The sequence below is a fragment of the Zea mays genome, chromosome 2, assembly GCF_902167145.1.
Source record: "Zea mays cultivar B73 chromosome 2, Zm-B73-REFERENCE-NAM-5.0, whole genome shotgun sequence".
Classification (NCBI taxonomy): domain Eukaryota; kingdom Viridiplantae; phylum Streptophyta; class Magnoliopsida; order Poales; family Poaceae; genus Zea; species Zea mays.
The window spans coordinates 58,288,561-58,293,368 of record NC_050097.1 but is presented as its reverse complement, the minus strand read 5'-3'; the positions used below and the strand labels follow the sequence as shown (position 1 = coordinate 58,293,368).

General features: G+C 45.8%; 1 long non-coding RNA gene across 1 annotated transcript; it reads left to right on the top strand.

The window, feature by feature from the left end:
* The first annotated feature begins 1,760 nt into the window (after window positions 1–1,760).
* Window positions 1,761–3,737, top strand: LOC118476319 (uncharacterized). The gene is made up of 2 exons (XR_004856216.1): window positions 1,761–1,968; window positions 2,753–3,737. It is a non-coding gene; the product is annotated as an uncharacterized lncRNA (long non-coding RNA).
* Window positions 3,738–4,808: the final 1,071 nt, after the last annotated feature.

Genomic DNA, 4,808 nt, shown 5'->3' with positions numbered 1-4,808 from the left:
CAGGATCGTCTTTTGCAGGAAGCTCGAAAGAGGGTTGGTGATGGTAAACCACGGGAGTTCACCATTGATGAGAATGATTTGGTTCGTTTTAGGGGTCGTCTTTGTGTGCCTCAAAAATCAGAGGTGAAGCTGGATATCCTGCGAGAAGCTCATAAAACGCCTTACACCGTCCATCCTGGCGAAACCAAAATGTACCGAGATTTGAAACAAAACTTCTGGTGGAAGCGGATGAAGGTTGACATTTCTAAGTATGTGGCCGCCTGTGAAGTATGTCAACGCGTGAAGGCCGAACATAAGCGGCCTGCAGGTTTGCTGAAGCCATTGGAAATTCCAGAGTGGAAATGGGAGCATATCACCATGGATTTTGTGGTGGGTCTACCTCGTTCCCCTCGTGGCAGGGATGCTATTTGGGTGGTAGTGGATCGCTTGACTAAGTCTGCGCATTTTATTCCCATGAAGACCACAAATTCAGCTTCAGATTTGGTTCCCTTGTATATGAAGGAAGTTGTCAGGCTTCACGGGGTACCTAAGTCTATTGTTTCTGATCGAGACTCCAAATTTGTATCCAAATTCTGGGAGAGTCTCCATAGTGCATTGGGCACCAAGCTTTCGCTTAGTGTCGCTTTTCACCCTCAGACGGATGGTCAGTCAGAGCGAACAATCCAAACCTTGGAGGATATGTTGCGTGCTTGTGTTCTGTCATGGAAGGGTAGCTGGGAGGATCATCTTGCTCTGGCAGAGTTTGCATATAACAACAGCTACCAAGCTAGCATCAAGATGGCACCATTTGAGGCTTTGTATGGCAGGCGGTGTATCTCTCCTCTGTGCTGGGAGACCTTGGGAGAGAGATCCCTGGTTGGTCCTGATTGGGTTCAGCAAACTTCTGAAAAGGTTCGGGAAATTTGTCAGAATATTTTGGCAGCTCAGAGTCGTCAGAAGAGTTATGCTGATGTGAGGAGGCGGGATCTGGAATTTGCTGTGGGTGACCAAGTCCTTCTCAGGGTATCACCCACTAAGGGAGTTGTTCGGTTCGTTGTCTCTGGGAAGCTCAGCCCGAGATACATTGGACCGTTCACTATCTTGGCCCGTGTGGGTAGCCTGGCTTATCGCTTGCTGCTGCCGGATTCCATGGCAGGGGTACACCCGGTTTTTCATGTCTCTATGTTGAGGAAGTTCTTGCGGGATCCGGACCATCAGATTGAGATGGAACCAATTGCGGTACAGCAGGATCTGACTCTGTAGTGTCGCCCGGTGCGTATATTGGAATTCTCGGAGCGTGTGTTGAGGAAGAGATCAATTAAGTATGTCAAGGTCTTATGGACTAATCAGTCTGAGCGCGAGGCTACGTGGGAACTTGAGGAGCTGATGCGGCAGAAGTACCCGGAACTTTTCGTTGTGGGTAAGTGTTGTTGATTCACTAATCGTTTCTTTTGTCATTCTGATAGAAGCGTCAGAATTCGAGGTCGAATTCTTTTTAAGAGGGGTAGAGTGTGATACCCGGTTTGCAAAGAAGAGAAGTTGGGGGTTGTTCTTTTTGTTTTTTTTTTCTCATCCGGTTGTTGGTTTGGGGATTTGGAATTTTGTGGAAAACATTCACAACTAGGGCAGTAGAATTTATTTGTTTTGACGCTTGCGTTGCGGTCGGGAGCTGTCGCGTGGGTTAGTTGGGCCGCAATAGGTGTTTCGGCCCATTAACCCTCCCAAACCCTAGCCGCCTCTCTCCTAACCCCTCCCCCCCATGTGCAGCCCCCCCCCCCACTTCTCCTCCTCCCCTTGGCCACCGCCCCCCTGCCCATCTCCTCCTCTCTCAATTTTTGCAGCCACCAAACCGTAGCCGCCCCCCCCCCCCCTCAATCCCCTCCTCGCCAAGGTGCCAATCCTTGCCGCTCGGATCGTCGTCTCGTGGTGCGAATCTCCAACCGTTTTGGTGGAGGGAAGAAGGGAGGAAGAAAAGGGGGAGAACCCAAGGTGATTTTTGTGTTCATCCCTTGTTCATTTGCGCTGCGATTCAATTGATTAGATGTTGCGTTTGCGATTAGATAGAGGGGGGGCTGTCCAGAATTTTACGTGGTGAACGAACAGCGGAAGTTCTAGCAGTTTTTAGGTTTTTTTCGTGAAGAATTAATGGGGATCAATTTGGGGATCTTGTAGAACTTTGTTTTACCTTTCCAACGAGTATTTATGCGCTCAATTTGGAGTTATAAATCAAAAGTTATCATCGTTTGAATCCGGGTATGTGGCTGTCCAAAAAAACAGATTTTTCAGAGTGATGAACAGCAGCAGTATTAGCAGTTTCTGGGGATTTTTCGGGAGTAATTAGTGTTAATCAGTATGAGAATCATGAAGGGCTTTTTCTTATCTTTCCAACAAGTACTTATGCGCTTAAAACGGAATTATATTTTAAAAGTTATCGCTGTTTGAATCCGAGTATGTCGCTGCCCAAATCAGAAAAAAACAGATTGCAGGGTTTATTTTGTGGACCGTTTAGAGGTAATTAGATGTTAGAATTTAAACATGAGTAGTATACAAAACTTGTGGGGAATTTTATGTAGTTGTCTCTGAAGTTTTTGTTTGACACCACTGCTGTCCTAATTTTTAAGTTATGGAATTGTTAAGCAGCGCCGCTGCAGTTTGGTTAGTGGGGGGAGAATTGTTACCGCGGCGGGGTTTGAGATTGCACGTAGGTGCGGTGTTGTCTTTGAGTTTTTTTTATGTGAATTTGGTGCACTAAGTTGGGTGTCAAAAAAAACAGGTGGTGGACTTCCGGATCGTTCTTAGGGATTTTTGCCCAAACTTCGGTGAAAGCAAGTAAAACTGTGATGGTTATTCCGTCTGTCAGATGAGGAGTCTTATACTTGTTTATGTTGTGCCATCATGTTCAAATTCAAATTTTCTTTTGATTACCATCATTTGAAAATGTTCATGTTTCATGGATTTCATATGTTGAATTTGAGGTTTGATTATGTTACTCAAGTGGTTATTATGTGGAATGGGTGGAAGTAAATGCCTAGCACATTTATATTTGGGAAGAACTTATGATGTTGTCATGCATAATGCACTCATCATCCATTGCATTGAAGTTTCGTCGCGATCTTATGGTCCGACCGTACCGGTACATTGAGCATCATATGTTGTCCGAGAAGGGGTATGGTGCAGCTTCATATCCTTAGAGATATGGAGGCAGAAATCATTATTGCATTTGTAGCCATGTGCATTCATGGGAGAGGTGTTGAATCTACTATGTGGATGTGGATAATTTGGACTTGTGCATGGTGATTCTACTTGGCGTTGAGTTTTGAGTTACTTGTATACTTGCTGCAATTTACTGTTCAAAAGAAAAGAAAGAAGCCCTGAACACGTGGTTGTGTAAGCACAGTTGATTTACAATGTCCTATTTGTTGTTGTTATGTTTACTTGCTGAGATGTGTTATCTCACATCTTGTATTGTTTGATGCAGGCACCTAATTTCTGCTTTGGGGAATAGAGGGATGTAGCAGCACGGCCACTACACCTTTAATAAAGGAACCACCATTTAATAATGTTGTTAATCAGAGTTGGACAAGACTAGTGAATTGTTTTGTTCTTGGTTGAGCGTTTATTTTGGGGTGGGCTGAGTTTCTTATCCCATTTGTTTTACTTCATTTGGGTCATAATTAGGTTTTTCCACTTTTGCATTATAGTTTCTACTATGTGAGTTATATGTCTTTATATCTTGTATGAGCTTCATGTTTCCCCCCCTTGTTATGCTAGTTTTCAAAAGAGGTGCTGCCGGATTTTTTCTTGCTTTATATTCTTTCTTTATTATATCTCTTGTGTTGAGTAAGTTTGGTGGATGAGGTTTATGGTATTATCCATTCTGTGCGACCAGTGGGGTGTTACACTCGCCCCGGTAAAACATGTAATGATGGCACCCCGCGTGCTCCATGACGACGGTGGTTCTCAGCCCCTTACGGAAGCAAGGAGACGTCAGCAAGGACCCGACAGCTCCGACAGTTGTGCTCCTACAGGGCTCAAGCGCTCCTCCGACGGCCACGACATCACATGAACAGGGCGCCAAAACCTCTCTGACAGCCACGACGGCATGTACATAGGGCTCTGGCTCCCCTTTGCTAGACACGTTAGCACATTGCTACACCCCCCATTGTACACCTGGGCCCTCTCCTTGCGTCTATAAAAGGAAGGTCTAGGGCTCTCGCACGAGAAGGTGGCCGCGTGGGAGAACGGGGTGGCGGACAGTCTCTCTCTCTCTCTCCCTCGCGGATGCTTGTAACCCCTACTGCAAGCGCATCCGCCCTGGGCGCAAGACAACACGAAGGCCGCGGTTTCCCCTTACTGTTTTCCCCCCTTGTGTTCCGTCTCGCGCCGACCCATCTGGGCTGGGACACACAGCGACAATTTACTCGTCGGTCCAGGGACCCCTCGAGGTCGAAACGCCAACACCTCTATTTTAAATAGGGGTACGACATCAATGTGACAAAGAGCACTGAACGTCCTTCACGAGGGGGTTATTGGAATTCCTGTAAACCTTGGTAATCGGGTTATTTGTTTTTTCGTAGCACGCTAGTTAGGAGCTTTTTGGTACGAAAACAGAACCATTAGTGGAGTAAGATCTCGATCAAAGCAGAGCAGCCTAATCGAAATAATCATATCTAAGAGCAGGCAGACACACGACTGGATATCAAAGGTGGGGCTCCCCTCCTCTACTCTACTCTACTCTACTCTACTAAATGAAATGAAATGAAATGAAATAGTATTTGTATTTGGGTCGTCTTTGTGTTTGATTCGAATAGAAGCACCATTGTCATCCG